The sequence below is a fragment of the Chroicocephalus ridibundus genome, chromosome 9 (genome assembly GCF_963924245.1).
Source record: "Chroicocephalus ridibundus chromosome 9, bChrRid1.1, whole genome shotgun sequence".
Taxonomy (NCBI): domain Eukaryota; kingdom Metazoa; phylum Chordata; class Aves; order Charadriiformes; family Laridae; genus Chroicocephalus; species Chroicocephalus ridibundus.
The window spans coordinates 5,475,474-5,494,364 of record NC_086292.1 but is presented as its reverse complement, the minus strand read 5'-3'; the positions used below and the strand labels follow the sequence as shown (position 1 = coordinate 5,494,364).

At 49.3% G+C, this 18,891-nt stretch overlaps 1 protein-coding gene across 1 annotated transcript in view; it reads right to left on the bottom strand.

Moving 5' to 3' along the window:
* LOC134520980 (rho GTPase-activating protein 20-like) overlaps positions 1-16,747 on the bottom strand; it is a 38,971-nt gene extending 22,224 nt beyond the window's left edge. The window contains exon 1 of the mRNA XM_063346949.1: positions 16,625-16,747. The gene's annotated coding sequence lies outside the window, so the exon portion shown is untranslated. The remainder of the gene's footprint in view (positions 1-16,624) is intronic.
* Between the last annotated feature and the right edge of the window lie 2,144 nt (positions 16,748-18,891).

Here is an 18,891-nt window from a genome sequence, read left to right as displayed (position 1 = left end):
GACGAGCCTGAGGACCTGTTCGCTACCACCACTTCCAGCAGGCGCTGTACTACCCGTGGAAGTCTCAAAAAGACAGAACTTTGGGTTTCCAGTGAAATGCTGTGACTACAGGACACAAGGTATTCGCCATACTTGCTATCTCCAAATAAAATGCTGAGATCACCAGTTGCCTGATCCCACATAGACCCTAGAAAAACCAGAAAATTGCCTTCCAAGCCCTCAGCCGAAGTCCCTTTGACCTTAGCCAGTCAATTATCCTTGGCAGGACATCACTGAGATAATGGCTACAAAATCACACGCCTGGCATCATACTGAGGGAATGGGACACAACTAATTGGCATAATTTCACAGTTAACTTACTTGATTTGCATATTTAATAGAGGAATAATAAATTGATCTGCCGTTGGTTTCAGTAGCCATGCAAGGTAAAGCAGTTGCTCATGTCATCCTTCCCTGCTTGGGGGAACCTAGCTGTCAACCCCATTTTAAAGAATTTTGGATTGTATGGGCTAGCCCGTGTAAATAATGTTTCCTGAAGAGGCTGCTGCACAAGGACAGAGTGTTCTAACATCTTGAATGTTCTTCCAGTGCCGTGTAAAATGTGCTCTGAATCCTGCATGTTTCTAAGGTCTACAGTTTTATGGCTTTCTTGCAAAAAACTCTCCCATCTCATGGCACAGAAGAAATTAGCACAAGGCACCTCATGGCACAGAGGCACCACAAGGCCTCTGGCTCACACAGGAGCTCTCTGGAGTGGCCACAACCTTCCCAACAGCTGCCCTTAGGCAGAGCTGGCAGTGCCTGGAGGGGGCGGCTGGTGGTCCACAGCCTGCCACTTGCCCAGGCCCGGCAGCATCAGGCAGCCTTTCCCCACGAGCGTTGCTTTTGGATGAAGGGGGGACTTGGCTCCTCCATGTTAGAGCCAGGGAATGCTTTTGCTGGAAGTCAGCTCTGCTCACATTAACCAGGCACTGGAATCAGAGAACCGCCAAAGGGACCCGGCCGGCGTAAGCTCTCTGCTGTTTTGATGCCATGGAAACAGATACTCGTTTATCCAACATACTCTGAAAGTGCTTTGAACACTTGCAACGCTCTGGACCGTGTTTGTGCATTACTCATCTCCGAGCTGCCAATTTTAGCTGTGTATGTCTTGGCACAGGGGAGGTTGTGAGTCTAATGCCCCTCATTCCAAACCCATGTATGGCCTACACTATCGGCTCAGCTGGCCAGCGTGAGCGGGTTTTTCCCCCCCCCAGTGACCTCTGCACTTGAATGTTATTCTTCAGATAGTTAAGGTGGGATGGAGCTGAAAAATAACGACACCTGCTTAGAACAGGGTGGGTTTTCCTTCTGTCAATAGCTGGTGAAAGCTTCCAGTGTCTGTGGCACTGGAATGCTGCTATTTGGTTTAGTTCACATCCAGGAATTAAAATAAAAATTTTAATAGTGCAATTTTTCTCCTTCAGAACCATCAATACACTGTGTTTTCAAAAACACCACGGGCTTTCTTTGACCCTAGCATCTGCTGCAAGTTGACAAGACTTGTGCACTCTGCCACTGCCTGGTCAGACTCATCTCCATCCATCAGCGCCGTGCAGCAGGGAAACACGTCTCTGTCACTCACGAGCTGCCAAGGCTATGAAAGACTGTACGTTACGGACCAGAGACACTGATGCTTCCAGACCAAACGGGGAGGCAAACACAGCCAAGGAGCTGGTTGGCTTGGCCACCTGCAAGGCCAGGGCCACCTGGATGCAGGACCACCTGCACAGTGAGATGTGACAGATCTACAGGACTTCAAGTTTCTGGGTTAATCCATATGATAGGGCTGCTGCAAAGCGGCAGACCATGGGGCTGGATGGATAAACCGGCATGAATCGAGGGCATTTTCCAATGGAAACTTGCCTGGCAGGAAGCTTTAAGATCCTGTGCGTCAGGAAGAGTTCCTTCAGAGCCCCCCTCCCTTCATTTTGCTCTTCCAAAGCAGTGTGTTTTGATAAAATGTTTGTTTTCAATTAATCTGCATTTTCCCAGAGAAAAAAATACACTACAAGAAGGGTCCTGGGTAGCTCTGCTTTGGCCATCGGTATATCGTCACTGACAGAGAGACGGAAAAGCCAGCCTGAAAACCAGTAGCAGTGTAGAAATAGCAGGACGAAGCTCTGCAGAGCCTCTGCCAAGAAATGGGGCTAGCTAGCACGTTTAAAACTAGGCTGGTGCATCCATACCGCCCTGCAGTCCGTAGTGGAAGTGTCCTTCATGAGGACGGAACACACAGCAAGGAAGCTCAGTCGACTAGCCTGTCGCCACCCCATACGCCCTGCGCTGAGGCAAGGATGATAGCCTCCATCGCCTTTTGACGAGGGGAGAATTGTGCCCTGATTTTATTAATGTTGTCCCTTGCTAGATAGAGATGGACATCGTCTAAAAATGACTCCAGATCTGGGACATTCACCCATCAGTGTCTAATGTGTTGTGAAGGAGAAGTCTGGCTCAAGAATTGAACTTGAGCATTTCCCCTTCTGATCCCTTCTACATGGTCGTTTAACAAGGCCCTGCACCGACTTTGTTGCCATCACAAGCAGGATTTAAAGAGGTTTGAAGCTGCATTTTATTACAAACCATCCTATGGAAATGAGATCAACTTCACGCTTCAGACCTGACACTGGCCTGGTTTCCCCGTACCCGGGGTGGGGGTTCAAAGCATTAAGATCAAATATAGGGAGAGGGTTAATTCAGGGCTGCCCCTATTCTCAGCATACCGGTGCTTCACCATGAGTTCTTTGCGTGCTACTGAATGGAGGGACCCTACCAACATGTCACTACTGTGGCTGCCGGCACCCAGCTCACACTTCCAAGGAAAATGCGCTTCTCCCAGTGCTCCTCGCTGCCCGGTTCTGTTACTCTTATATGCGGAACATTTGGCTGTCAGTGTCATTCACCCCACGCTAGACACACAGTCCATTTCCTAGCTGTGATGGTAGAAGCGTATCATATACTCTTCAAAAAAAACCCCCAAACTACATATTTTTATAAACGTGGACTTTGAGTCAATTCCATGCTGACATTCAGAACGACGTGCTTTAAAAGGTAAAAGGCACAACAGGCAAACAACCCCGCTTTGGGACAATAAGATCACTCAGGGAGGCCTCTATTGCTAAAGGCACAGTCAGAGGGAGTAAAACATGGGCCACAACATCTTAGATTATTTTATAGCATCACAGATTGTTCAGAGCCGATACCACCAATATTATTCTCATTCTTGGATGAATCTTGTGAAATGCTCTCTTCCTACAAATACTCTCATCACAGCATCGGTATGTTGTGTCAGAGCACATAGCTGATCGCTGCTATCAATCAACCGAACCCACTAACGGCATATTTTTCAGTGGTCTACTGAAAAAGAGCAAAAAATACCGCATAAATGTAGCACATGGTTATTTAGCTCTCAGGCAGCATTCAAAAAATACTTAAGAATACAGTTAAGAGCACAGAAACAATTAACGGATTGCTTGGGCTTGGATCCATCCATGTGAAAACAACTGCTGCTGCTCTTCCATCCAATGATTAGAGTTTATGTTAGCGGCGGCATTCCGACAGAAGGATCTTAATGAGATAATGTGAGACGCTTGTGCCTCCTGCTCTGTTACGTCTCTTGTTTATGTGAGCACAGGACGCGCTTACAAAGCGCCTGTGTGAGACCGCAGTTGCATTTCTATTTAGAAAACCCAGTTACAGAGAGACAGAGAAAGAGAAGGGGAAATTGTTCACTGCATAGAAGGAAATCGGGCATTGGGTTCTACAACCCGAAAATAACTGGGCTGGCCATTTTATGCTGATTTACCCCTAAAATGAGTTTAGGGAAAAGCACATTTGCATGGCTGCTGTCTCCTTCTCTTTTTGCTCCCAGACCTTGTCTGCCACTCAAGAAGCTGTACAAACTGGAACGTGACCCCCACGTCCAGGAGCAGTTTTAGTGGGGGCTCCAAAAGCTGTCTTGCAGTCATTCCGATGGGGAAATCCATTGCAGGGCACCCAGTGTCACCTTACTGGGAGGCTGCCCTGTAAGGGGACAGCTTACATCTGCCCTGCACCTCATCCGGATGGGCTGTGCCACTCTCTGCCGGCCTGATCTTGGATGATAACGGCTTGAAAAGCTACACTCCCTCCTTCATCATGCCACCAGCTCCTTGGAATACAACTTGTTTTCTTCTCAGCCTTGATTCCCTGCCCAGCTTGCCACCCAGAATAAGATAAAAACCTCTCCAGTTCTCTTCCAAGTGTCCCTTAAAAGGTGTTTTGAGTTCTAGGACCAAGACAAAAGCCTAGACTGTGACTTGGTTCCTGCGCTGGTTTCTCCATCTTCGCCCAGTTCCCAGCCAGGAAAAGATGCTATATATAGTAGAGATGTGTTGTCGTGATGGTGATCATGACTAGGCATTGTTAACCAGCTTCCTTCCAGCACACTGCCAAGTGGGCAGGCCAGCATGACCTGACAGGGAGAAGGCTGCAAAATGGAGCGGGCACTCCAAAAAACTTGCTCTGTATGAACCAGCTTCTGAGAGGAGCAGCTGCTTCCCGTGGGACCCCCAGTCCGAGACGTCCCCTACGTTCCCCGCTGCCCTGGCCACCCAGCACCAAGGTAATGCCACCAACACTCCCAGGGGAACCTGGCCTTGAGTGGTGGGCTGCAAACCCCTGCTCCGACACTTGCAGTGAGGAAGGTTCCAGGGGCACGTATGGATGGGGAGGGGAGATGGGAGGACCGGGGGCTGTCACAAACCTTGCAGAGTACTGCTAGGACTGAGCAGAGTCCAGCAAAGACAACCAGATCCTCAGCTAAGGTAAACCAATGTTGACCCACTACAGTCAGTAGCTTTGCACTCGTGTAATGTAGGGAAAGAGCCAGGCCAAGGTCACTGAACTCTCAGAACAAGTTTTATATACTGCTTGTATAGCAACATAATGAATCGAGCTGGGATTGTAGCATGAAATACGTATACAACGAATTATTTCAGTGTTAAGAGCCTTGTGTCTCTGCTACTAGAGTAACAAGAACAACTAACCTCGTGGAGCACTAGTTTGAAAGCTCTGCTAAGTAACAGAGTTGTTCAAGCATTCAATGTCTTTAGAAGACATCCAGAAATCAAGCTATACCTAAAAATTTAATCCCTAGAAGTGCAGAGTGCCTATTGACTCTAGAAAACAGGCCCGATGTGAGCAGGCGCGCTGGCAAGTGCCCGTGCCACGTGCTGTGAGGCATGTAACCCAGCAAGTGAGCCTGCAGATGGAGACGGAGAGAGACGCTCAGGAGGTGAAAACATTCCTGAAAGCACTGACTAGAGGAAGGGGGAGCCGGTTTCCTAAGGCTTCTCCCACGTCTGTCCCTTGCTTAGTTTCCCCAAGTCGGAGTGCATAAGAAGACCACGAGTATAAGCACTGCAGGGGCTGGCTTTGCCAGAAGGCACACGAAATCTCAGGTTGGAGGGCTGAACGTGCTGCTTTTCCTGCGCAAATCGGAATGTTTCCTGTAGCAACTTTACCACTAGGGAACTGTTTGAGGTGGAACTGCGTTAAATGGGTCATTACCCGGCCAGCTGGAGCCTCTGCCTTGGTCTGCAAGGCAGCAGACCCAAACCTTCCCCCTCAGCTGAGGAGCTCTGTCAGGACCAGACAAGTTGCGGATGCCCCACCCCTGGAGGCCAGGTTGGACGGGGCTTTGAGCAACCTGGTCTAGTGGGAGGTGTCCCTGCCCATGGTAGGGGCTTGGATCTAGATGATCTTTAAGGTCCCTTCCCACCTGAACCATTCTATGACTCTATGACCATGATTAGCTGCCAGAGGACTGACACAGCCTGTTTCCAAGACAGTGGTGGCCTTAGCAAAATGACTTTCTGCTTTTCCCTGTACACAACTACTGTGCTTAACCACGACATTTTCCAGCTGATGGTCTCTAAAACACGTTACAGTCATCATTCAAACAAGCCCTTCCTTACTCTTATCCCATACATCTCTACCCCAGCTTCAAAGTGACTGCTCAGAAAATGGAGAAACTGAGGCTCAGAATGAAGATCTAAGTAACATGCCCACAGCAATGCAGAAAAGTAGTGGCAGAGCTAGGCTTGGAAGTTAGGTCTTCATTCTGAGAGCGTCTAAGCTAGGTGCCCTTCTCCTTGGGGAAGAGAAGGCTCCGGGGAGACCTTATAGCCCCTTCCAGTACCTGAAGGGGGCCTATAAGAAAGCTGGGGAGGGGCTGTTTGCAAGGGCATGTAGCGATAGGACGAGGGGCAATGGCTTTAAACTAGAGCAGGGCAGGTTTAGATCAGACATCAGGAAGAAGTTCTTTACACTGAGGGTGGTGAGACACTGGCCCAGGTTGCCCAGAGAGGGGGTGGAGGCCCCATCCCTGGAGACATTCAAGGCCAGGCTGGATGAGGCTCTGAGCAACCTGATCTAGTTGAAGATGTCCCTGCTCCCTGCAGGGGGGTTGCACTAGATGGCCTTTGAAGGTCCCTTCCAACCCAACTCACTCTATGATTCCTCAAATCATAAGGTATATTCCCCCCCCCCGAGTCATTATTGTGACATTTTCATTGTGAAAACAAGACACAATTCTTGCCCCGGGAGCTTATCCAAAAGCATGGAACAACAACATCTGTGAACAGACAGAATCAGAGCAGATCCAATCTCATGGAATAGCATCAGGAATTTCAGATACCTAAACATTTGCTATTACGTACCTGCCCGAAGAAACAGGTCCCTTTGCCATCACTGGGGCTACAAGAAGCTTTTCCACAACACGGATTACTCAACCCACAAATACAGAGCCGTATTAACTGCTCATGCAGCCCAATTAACACCACACTAACTGCCCTACACCTCCTGAGACTCCGACAGTCCGTTCCATTCTCTGGCCAATGTAACCCTCTTCCAGTCCATCCAGCCTCATTTTTCCACATTCCTTCATGTCAGGTAAGGACATGTGTGTCTGTCCATTTATATTTTAATACTTCGCACCACTTTGAGAAAATTCAGGGCCCAGAAGGGAGGAAAAAATGTGCAGCTGTTTTATGAGCTCTTTGGGGTGAATTTTGCCAGCACAGGCATATGGTAAAGCATTAACATTTCCTTGCAAACGCTAGGGAGAATCTATAACTCTTCTGCCACCACTTTAGCCCTTCTAATTCCTTAAGAGCCATAATTAGCCTAGTTAATCAGAGGAGGAAGTGTAAAATAGCGTTGGGTGGCCACAGCCCAGTATTTTATTTGTGGATGCAAGTCCCTTCAGAGATACAGGGCAGGGTTTAAATGTGAACTCAGAGCTAAGAAACTCGGGTGTAAATATTTATCTGAGCCATTTTACACAAGTTCATCTTCCCGTGTTTTTTCACTAATTGCTTCCCTCTCCCTCACTGCTAAAACGCGGCTCCAACCAAACTCAAACATTTCTTAAAATATGCGGAGCCTGATGGCAGTAAATCAGTTTGCAAGGACACACTTTGAAACATTTCCTTTTCCTTCCAAGAAATGGAGCCCTGCTGGTTTATTTTAAAACGTCCCATATAAGGGGGACTGGGAGAAACAATCCTCGGCTGCCAAAGGGCTGAGCGGGTTTTCCACTCGGAGGTGGCTGGGGATTAGTTTGACTCACATTAATCTGTTCCATCACACTTTTTTCCCTGCTCCCATGGATTACTTGTGCCTGCAGGGCCTGCCTTCCTCAGGAATCTGGGACATCACCGACAGCGGATGGCAATGAGAGAGGATGTCCTGCAAAACACGGAGGGGACTGCTGTCTCATGGAGCACCAGAGGTCTTCCTGACTGAAGCGGGTCTTTCTAAACGGCTGATGGAATGGTCCATGTTCTTAAATGACACTGGGCTGGACCCCAGATCAGGACACTTGGAATTTGTCAAGGCTTGGGTTTGTGTTTCTGGCTCCTGAACACAGCATTGCCCACATGTCACTGTCCTCCACCAGGGACATCCGTGCCTGGGGACGAGCACAAGGGTTTGGTCCCATGATACAGCACCGCCCAGGGTCCAAACCCTCAAACAGCAGGACAGGTACCTAAAAAGGGGCCCAAAAGCTTTAAGCAGGAAGACAAGGCCACAGGCCCCGTTCATCAGCTGTGCCTCTGCAAACATTTGGGTGCCCACCTGGAGCTCCGTGCTTCCTCACTGCGGCATCCTGTACTGCACAGAGAGGTGAAAACTGATGAACAAAAGAATAAAAAAAAATCCTGCTATTTCCAAGCCTCAGCCCACTGATACGGTGTTGGTGGACAGAATCTGTGAAAGTTATGGGCAACTGCTGCTGAAAACATCCATGGGTGGTCTTTTCTCTGCAAATCTGAAGGTTCAGCAGGAAGAGGAGTGTCTGTGAAGAATTCTGGGACAACAACAACAAAAAAAAAACCACTGCAAGAAAAATGCTTACTGCCGGTGAGGATGATTATTAGCCATCACCTTCAACAGGACCAGGCTCTGAACATCTGAAGGGTGCACTCAGACAAAGTCTTTTTTGCATTGGTATGACTTTGAAAAACTTTGGGTAAAACAAATGCAAGTCTCTTCTCTGTAGCCAGCACAGCACAGCAAATAGCTAATCGATGGCAACTGAAAAGATCAATAAATACTGATGTCCTTTTAGAAATACTTCTGTACTTCATGCTTCTGGCCTGGCGAGAAACGAACAGCTAGAGGAAACACTTACCCTTCTAGCACAAGCACAGGAGGCCAAAAGCGGTGAGAAAAGAAAAACCTTGTTTCGTAAAAGTTCTTCACCTTTTCTTGGAGGTCCCAACATTTTGGTTCCAATTCTGATTGCAATTCTGATGTCCAGGGCTGAGTAAATTTGAAATATTCGCTGACAATGGATTAGACGAAACGGCTGTTGGGATTTTCCTGCAATGCTTATTCCCGTGGTGAAAACCCACTGCAACAGATTCTCCCTATATGTTTTGATAGAACTTTACAGCTGGACTCTTTCCTTATCCTTTTCTTCCTTTGAACCAATGCTGAAAGCTACCCCAGGAATCTCTCACAAGGAATTCTGGCCACAGTACTCTAGCTCTAAAGAAAATCTACACAGCTCTGCGCACATATATGGTCTCTAGGATCAAGCTGCGTCATGCTCTGATTCTGAGTGTACCATCAAACAGTTATAGGGTGACTATTGATAAGACTCATGTGGGAAATCAGTGGGGGCCCACTTTTATAAAGCCCTTTAAACCATTTAATTCAAGCTGGTACTTGGGGGTGGAAGTTTCTGTTGTAAAGTTGGATGTATATGTAACACTGGAAGAGAACTTGCTAGGTTCCACAGTGTAAGAATTCATCACTGAGGCCAAAGTAAATTAAGAATCATGCTTGCTCTTTAAAAATGCAAATAAATAGTTCACTGAATTGAGCTTTGGCAAAGTGAAAAAACTTGCAAAGCAGCCAAACCTGAGGAACAGAAAAATGTAACACATTCCTTCATGTCTTTAAAATAACCCCTTTCTCTTCCCCTCTCTTGGTTCAAAACTCCTCCTCCTGCCATATTAAAAATTAAAAACTCATAGACAGCTGGGTTTGCCCAGCTACAGGATTACTTCAGCCTTTCCAAAGCAGGGCCTCTGAGCTTGAGTAACCTGGTCCAGCCCCTGCTAGGGCCCGGATTAACTACCAGTGCGTGAAATGCACAGTACCTATGCTCCACGTGTGATATAGGAAGATCTAAACTGCACAAGGAAGAGAAAGTGTAAACTACAATTTATGAGGCTTCAGGTCCATGGAGCAGACAGCGCATCTCCACTTGAATGCTGTGGTACGAATCCTCACCTCTCCCTGGACACGCATCCAGTGCAAGCTGCCACGTCGCTAGTGGTCCATCACCAGCACACCCCTGACAGAGACCAACCAGGCACTCACAGAATCACAGAACGGCAGGGGTTGAAAGGGACCTCTGGAGACCATCTAGTCCAACCCCCGGCCACAGCAGGGTCACCCAGAGCAGGTGGCACAGGAACGCCTCCAGGCGGGTTTGGAATGTCTCCAGAGACAGAGACTCCACCACCTCTCTGGGCAGCCTGGGCCAGGGCTCTGCCACCCTCAGGGGAAAGAAGTTCCTGCTCAAGTTTAGGTGGAACTTCCTATGTTCCAGTTTGTGCCTGTTACCTCTTGTCCTGCCACTGGGCACCACTGAAAAGAGCCTGGCCCCATCCTCCTGACACCCACCCTTTCAGTATTTATAAGCATTGATAAGGTCCCCCCTCAGCCGTCTTTTTTCCAGACTGAAAAGTCCCAAGTCCCTCAGCCTTTCTTCATAAGAGAGATGTTCCAGTCCCCTCATCATCTTCATAGCCCCACTCACCACCCTTATACCTGCCTTGGCTTCCTCCAAGGGATAGAAGCAAGCTTGTTTCCACGCCATCTTCCCCCAGCCCTAATGCGAACACGTGCATGAATTGTGCTCCCCAAGAGAGATGCCACGTTCCCACCTTACGAATGACGCTGTTGCAGGCAGGGGGTCAGTGGGTGTCCCCATCCTCTCCACCAGGTAACTGCCAACAGCCTTTGGCGTCCATGAGTTTAAGTACCCAGTGCATGTTGCAAGTCTGGTGTTTCTCATCTGTTCACCATGATTAAATCATTTTATTTGCAGCTTGGCCATGGAAAAGACCTTGAAAAGAGGCAGCCCTGCGCATCTGGATTTCATTAGAGCTGAAGATTAATCCCTTCATGCCTTATAAGCATCCTGTTGGCATTATACAGAGTTGGGGTTGTTAAACGGCATTCTCAGAGCTGCCTGGCTGAAAAATGGGTTAATCAGCAGCACCTCTGCCAGCACACACACCATGAAAGGCATTTTCCTCTTTCTGTTGCTTACTCATCTGCCCATCAGCATCAGGACGGGTAACGAACTTATTAGTAACATTCACTGTCAAACTCCTCCTCAAAACTCACAATAGGTTGGTGCTAAATTGTAGGATTTAATCCCACAGAATTTTGCACTCGACAGAAATGAAAAATAGGCGTCCCAGCCTCAAATGAGGATCCAAACATCATGAATTTCAGTGGGGCTGAAAGTCTAAAGTTACACGACCTGGGCAAATAAAAGTAGACTTTGGCTTAAACAATTGTACTTTTTTTGCCAGTTTTTGGAGTTTTGCAGGAAGACATTACGGGTTGGACAGTGATAGAGGCCAAGAGAGAGACATGGCTGAGCAGCTGGGCAAAGGGGAAGAACGGAAAGGCGGGCGGGAGCGGCATTATGTGAGCTGAGCCCACGCGAAAAAGGAGGTGTGAAGGAGGGGCCTGAAAACACGGCCTGAAGAGCTGCCGGTGGACTGAGAAAGGGAAGGAGAGAAGCTAATCAAGGAGGATGAAAAGCTCAGAGATCAAATAACCTGGAGGCCAGGGGATAGTTTGCCAAGTGAGGCTAACATATGCACATTCTTATAGCAAAAAAGCTCTTGCTATGAACCAATGCAACTCGAGTCACGTGGCCTTAGAGAACAGGTCCCAGTTGTTTGATGGCACAAGAGGCGGAAAAAGATAAGCAGTGGAATCAAACTATTCACATTAAGTTCCTTACACGAGGCTGTTATAATTACTCTATAGGAGCAACTGCTGCAAGCTACTGCAGAAACTCATAGATGAGCCAAGGAGAAGAAATGATTACGGCAGAAAATGTCTTGTTCCTCTGAAGTCAATGATAAAATGCTAGAGCTTTGCAGAGGCTGGGATTTATAGAACCATAGAATGTGTTGGGTTGGAAGGGACCTTTAAAGGCCATCTAGGCCAACCCCCCTGCAGGGAGCAGGGACATCTTCGACTAGATCAGGTTGCTCAGAGCCTCATCCAGCCTGGCCTTGAATGGCTCCAGGGATGGGGCCTCCACCACCTCTCCGGGCAACCTGTTCCACTGTTAGGAGTGGGTACAGCATCTCCAATGAATCAGACAAAGGCTAGACAGCATAATGATTCTTCATATCCCATGCAAGGGCACAGGCTGGGCTCAGGGAGGCGTTTTTGCCCTGTAGGACAGAGGGGCAGAAAGGAGGCACTGCGCCACAGAGGTCCCACCTTCTCCTGGAAGCACCCAGGCCCCAACGGCAGCGGGGACAGCAGGCGGCCGCGGGGCTTTTCGGAGATGTCCCTCTCTCTGCCTCTATTTCTGGCACAGCCTGAAGGGATAGGCAGTGGAAAACTCCGAGAAGCATTCTATTTAAAGACACTTATTCTGATTCATATATTATTCCCCGCCTTCATTTCTCCCGGTATTTCTTTTTAACTTTTGCCTTAACCTCTACAGGAACTAGTGTGGAAACTGCATCAGCTGAAACCAGGCCAAATATAGGACACATTATGGGGTACAGACAATCCCAGATCTGTCCCTTATACCTCATTTCCCATTACTTGGGTTTAACACAGGTTGATGTGTAAACTAGTACCTCCAGTCATGAGCTTTTTGGTGGGTCTTTGATAAATACTTCATAATTTGATAGAATCTTTCCAATTTCGAGGTGTTCAGAGCAGAAAGCAATTGTCCAGCAAGATTCACAGAAGAGCTACATAGATGGAATTTATATTTTCCATTAGTTACTTGGTCCCTATTGGTTATATTAATTTTCAGGTAGAAAATTGTCCTGAGGCTGAATACCAGCCTCTTCGTTTGCTCTCCCTACCCAAGCACACGTGCGCACACACATCTGCACACGCACGCACGCGTAAAGCTCGTTCCCTGCTGAATTTCCCAATAAACAGAGCAGACAACTTCAAAACCAAACCAAACCAAGCCTTGCCTTTCAATTCTGACAAATAAGTTTTAAATGACAAAAACATCCTGTTTTGCTTCAGTTTCTCTCTCACATGCCACAAGCTGGACCCCACCCGCCCTGTTTTCAGAGGGGCTAACTATGGGTGCCAGGTTTTGGAAACTTCCATGTCCTTATCTGTCCTGCCATTTGCTCTCAGGGGAACACGAGGAGGGCAGCGCCGTGGGGACAAGAAAAGAGGGGCTGATCCCCTGCGCGCACGTCCCCGCACCAGTCCTTTTTCCCACAGCTCCGAGATCCCTCAGGAGGAAGTGTGGAGAAGTGGAAGACGAACAGAAGGGGGGTTTATTGTTTTTTGGTTGGGTTTTTTTTTTTTTTTTTTTAAAAATCACAGTGACTGCCACAGTCTCAACCTCTGGCTGAAACGGAGAAGGTGCTGTTAAGCAGACTTGCTATTCGTTCTACTAGGCACAAATACTCACGTCGATGAGACTTTCACAGACCAAAGAGAATACCCTGAGGAGATGCCAGGTCCCTAAGCAGAAGCACACGGAGAGGTGGGGAGCTGGCAAGGCAGATCTCCTGCCTTAGCTGAGAGACCAGCCATGCAGCTCAGATGGGGACCATACTTTAGTACCACCTCTGGGTGACCTCTGCACGTCAGCTTCCAGCCAGAGGACAGGGCTTGCCTCCCGAGCAGCGCTGCCAAAGGGGCGATGTGCTGCTGGTGCTCCAGGGGCTGCTGGGGGGGTTCGTTTGAGGTGGGTGCAGTCCGACACAGGTGTGACCGTACACAGCTGTAAGCGGGACACAGGACAAACAGCAGGAGTGGCTGAGCGCTGCTGTAGGCTTTTTCGGAAATAACATGTATTTGGATCTGCTGGGGGGCTACTCACTGTGACAGTGGCCCTGGCAAGGGCGGAGGAGTGAGTAATACGTGGATGAAGGTGAACAGAGCAAATGCAGGAGTCTGGGGGTTTTAGTGAGGGTGCTGGCATGACAGAAGGTGAAACAGCAGAGGGTGGTGAGCCTGTGGCAGGCAGGAAGGTAGAGTACGGTGTGCTGGTGTAATGCTGTCCACGAGGGACCAGGAAAGGATCCACATCTGCATCAGAGCCACAAATCAGAGTCTTCCATATGACAAGCAGGAAAGGATCAGAGATCCCCCACGGCTAGTCATGAAGAACAAACATCCACTACATCTTCAAGGTTAATTAAGAGAAACCATATCAATGGTACATTCCTCAACATCTCCCATACCTATGAAGTAAAACCAGTCTGACGACACAGATGCTCGAGTCGCATCCCCTGGTTACAATCTAAAAGAGTTCTAGCCCCTGGAGCTATCTCCTCTGCAAAGACAAGGCCACACAATTCCCATTTCTGGGGCCAGCCTAGCTGAATTATAACAAACAAAGGTGAAGCACCAAGAAGCATAAATGGTCCCTTCCATGAATGCCAAGCTCACCTAGACCAGAGCCACATTAAGCGATCTACATGTGGGTTCAGCCAAAACTTAAAGTGCAGCAGCACTTAAAGACAAGTCACAAGAACGGAACCGTGTCCAGTGCTGTTGATGGAAAGACCTTCCCTGAGCACCACCGAGAATCTCCAGGGGAGGCAGAGACTATCATTATGTCTCCATGACTAGAGACACCTATCCAAAATTAGGTTACGCACCCATCCAAAGTGGGGTATTGTGTTTGACAGGGATTCCCTAAAGCAGCTGACTCTCAGAAAATGTAAATCTTTTTAAACCAGTAGACTTCAATATTTCTTTTCCTCTTGAAAGGAATCTATGTTAATTTTTAAAACATCACTAGAGGGCGTTAAACAAATAGGCTTCCCAATCAAGCTAACTGCCTGTACGGGCAGTGAGATCTTCGAGAAAACTGTGTAGTTCCAAACCTTGGGGGGAAGCTTTAAAAGGTCTATGCATATCAAAACAGCCTCCTGACAACTTACTTTCTGGGTCACAAACTAAATGCTTTACTTCTCTTTAGGTGTGCCCTGGAGAGCACCAGCCCAGGGACCCAGGAAACACACCCAGGAACTTCCCTGCAGCTGGGCACGAGCTGTGCCAGGTCTCAGCAAATCATTGGGCAGCCGTCCCATGACCAGGAACGCTGCCATTTATACATATCCCATCAAGTACCAGTGGCCTAATTAGCTTAAAGTCATCCTGGACAAACTGACAACCAGGTCCTTGAAGAAATCACTGGCAAGGCTGAGGTTCAGTGCCTGGCAGTGCCCTCTGCATCCCAGGGAACACAATCCATGGAGGAGCTCCATGCTCCTGCAGGAGCAGGTCTCCATGGCCCTACTGCTCCGGTTGTGCAAGCTTGCAACCAGCTGTGATGCTGAGGCAAAGAACATGATGTTAAAGGCCCTCATTTTCCGTCTCTGCAGGTGATGTAGAGTTGACACATCACAGCAACGCTTTGTCTGGGTTACACAAAGGCATCAGAAGACAGAGGTCTGTTTAGGAAAAAGCTTAAGGAATGTTCTAAATGTAGAAGAAGATGGGAAGGTAAAGGGAAAAACAGACACTTCTGTCTTCGGTAGGGCCCACAGGTAAAAACTGCAAGTGTCTCTAAAGAACTGGCAGCAAAAGCTGCAGTAAAACATCACTCTGGTTCACAAGGATCTCTCTGGTTGTGGGCACCCTCCAGCCCCTGGCAAGCACTGTAAGTATTACAACTAGTTGCAGATTTATTTAATTTTTTTTTTTTTTAACAGAACTTGCTATTTATTCCAGTGGAAACTCCCTGCAAAGAAAATAGTTCCACTCAGCTACTGTTTGTTTTGGATGATTTGTTTGAGAATTTCAAGCTGGCATTTTGAATAACGTTTACAGTTTTCCCTCTTATTTTCCATTATTTCAGGCTAACCCCAGACTAATATGATATTCTATTGTTTGTTCTGTTGCATTTAAAAAAATCACCCAGGGCAGCTGCCATTCAGGGCAGACCGACCATCTCTTCCCCTCCGCTGGAGCGAGTGCCACATGCATCGCTCGCTCCGGAGGAGACTGTGGTTTCTCCTGGCAAATATAAAAATACGAGACAGTAGCAGAAGGACTTCTTTGCCTGTCATTGTGTTCTGACACGAACGCAAAGTAAGGCGCACTTGACAGATCTCCTGGAATAAAACTGGGATGCAAAAGCGCTGCGATTCTGCCACCACTCTGGAAAAGCGACTCTGGGAATACGCCTCAAGCAAAGAAGCTCTCAGAACCCCGTGCTGCAGAGATTTTTCAGCTTATTTCCCTTCTGACCCAGCCCAAAGCCAAGCGGGTCCCCAGCTCCACACACACCTGCAGACGCCCACCACCAACTCTCCCACCTCCCTTGGGCAGCCCGGGCTGAGGAAACCGTAGACACCTTCGCTTCCCCCCCCGCGCCTGGCAGCCGCTTCTCCCCAGCGCTTGTCCAGCGCCTCCGGATCCGCCTCCGCGGACCCTCCGGCTTCCCCGGCTCCACCGACACGGCCACCGACACGCAGCCACCTCGGGGGGGCGGGGGGCTGGAGGGAGGGCACGGGAGACCCCGCGACACGCAGGTAGCTCTGGGGAAGGCTACAAAGAAACACCCCCTCCCCGAAATGCACCCTCCTGGGGGTCCCGCAGCAGACACCCGCTCCCCGAAACGCGCCCCCCGGGGCGGCAGCAGGAGACATCCCCTCCCCGAAATGCAACCCCCGGGGAGGGGCCGACAGCAGACACCCCCCCTCCCCGAAACGCACCCCCCGGGGGGTCCGGCAGCAGACACCCCTTCCCCGAAATGCAACCCCCGGGGGTGCCGGCAACAGACACCCCCTCCCCGCAGCGCGACGCCGGGAGGAAGGTCCGCGGTACTCGCCTGGCTCCGCGCGGAGCTCGGGGGGCGGCCCCGCTGTCATGCCCGCGGCCGAGGCGCGGCGGGGCTCATGCTCGGCGGCGGCCGGCGAGTGGGCTCGGCGCGGAGCCGGCGGGCCGGCGCGGCCGGGCGGGGCGGGGCGGGGCAGCCACGCCCAGCGTGGGCGGTGCCAGGCATTGGCTGGGCGCGGGGCGGGGCGGGGCGGGGCGGCAGCGCCCCCTGGCGGCAATGGGGAGGGAGGGGGCGCCCCGGGCCGAGCCGCGGGTCCGCGGAGCCGGTGTAGCGGGAGAGCGGGAGCGGGGCCGGTGGCGGCGCGGAAAATGGCATGTGGCGGGGGAAAAGGGCAGGACCCGCTGGTTGAAAATCAGGGGGTTTTGTGCAGGGTTCGAGCAGGGGTTGGTGCAGGCTGGGAAACCACAAAGCAAAGCGAACCCGGCGTGGAAGGGGGCTCCGTAGATTTGTTCACCCCCCCCAGTGGTGCACCACTTTCCATGGTGGGCATTGCTCAAGAGCAGAGTCGTGGACTGAGAATGGGGAAAGAGCTACCCAGAAAATCAGGCAAAACCATAGCTTTTCTGGGCAAACTCAGTGGAAGAGACAAGAACTGACAGTATCCGAGACAGTCCTGCTCTTGTGGAAACCATTTTTTCCTGCAAGTCAGGGCACCTGAGCAAGACAGCATGAAAATAACTTTACAAGGTATCATACGCTGTTCCTGTGCCTCTTCTTTCCTTCACCCTCAGCTCCCCGTCTCCTGCCCCAGCTATCAGCAATGTATGTGCCCACCCAGTTTTCCCGCTTCTCCTAAAAGCAATCAGCTTCCCACTTTTCCTGCGCTTATCTGTGTCATTCCTTACATCCGTTTCCATAGAGAGGCCCAAAAAATCACATCCAATTTACCAGTCCATCCATTCCTTTGGGGGAAAGACTCTGGTTACAGCTGAGTGGGACACATCAGAATATTTGGGACCGTCAATTGTTGCCGTTTCCTCTACATGTCGTGATCTTTTCCTGATCCTCACTCTTCCTCCTTCCAACTTCATGACCTCTTTCATTTCAGAATTCCCCCTTTTCCTGCATCTTTTCTCCAGCTAGACTGCAGCTGTTTGGGGGAGAGACCACAACCTACTCAGAATTCTGGCTACAATCTGTTGCAATACAAGCACAGAAATAATGGTGAGAAATTTACCAATGGAACTATTTTTTTTCCCCCAGTGGAAAGAGCTGAACAGTTCACATTTGGGGGAAACCTGTTTGGTTCTGGCAAATCTGATGGAACTCAGGCCAAAGCCCACTGCTGGAGGGCCTTGGTATGGATTGATTTGCTGCCAACGCAGCTCAATTCGGCTTTTCAGCTGAAAACTTTGGTTTTTTGAGAGCCTGTGGGTCAGTACAGTTATCTGGGGGCCGGTCAGATACTGGAGGCCTTGCTGGAGTAGGGCTTCTACTTTCAAGGAAGGCATCTGATGTCTGGCGTTTGGGTTGGAACCCCTCCAGGAGGGGTTTGTCTCTGTGCTGGGAGTCCTGACGGCTCACAGAAATGGACACAAATACTGCCAGATTATCCAGGCGCTGCTGCTATTCAGCGTCCTTGGGTTCTTGGCCAGGTAGAAATTCCGTACATTAATTCCGCAACTCTACCATGATTACTGGACAGAAATTACAATGGAAAGCAATTAAAGCGTGCACTGACAAGGTACATTCCTCTCTGAAATGATTCCTACGACTCCCCCTGTATTGACAAACCCCGTGATTGCAGCACATTTTGTGGCATCAGAAATAACCCGCCGTGGCAGTCAGCCAACTTTCCGCTCCTCTGTGCCTTTCATGGGGAACTTGGTGCCCATTTGCCCTCCCCTGCCATGTGAAGAAAACACACATGCCATGTTGGCAACACTCGGGTAGAGCTCATGGAAAAGAAACACAGTGAGTCTTACAGGGAGTAAAGGAGAAGACATTTAGTAATGCGGATTCTTGTTTTGGAAAGATTTCCAGATTCGCCTATTGATTTTTCCTTGCTAATTATTTTGAGGTGAATATTTGTGGGAAGCCATCATTTAACACCAGTTTTTCTAGATCTTTCAGCTCTTCTTGTGTGCCCCGACAAAGCCTGTATTGTTCCCCTTTGTATCCCTCTTCTCTTATTAAATATCTGCTTTGAGCATTTTGTCACTTATTTGCTATGAGTTTTTTACCTTAATATCTTTTTTAATTTTTTTTTTTCATTTTAAGCAACTCTTCCTGCATCGTGGAAGGTAGCAGACAGATGA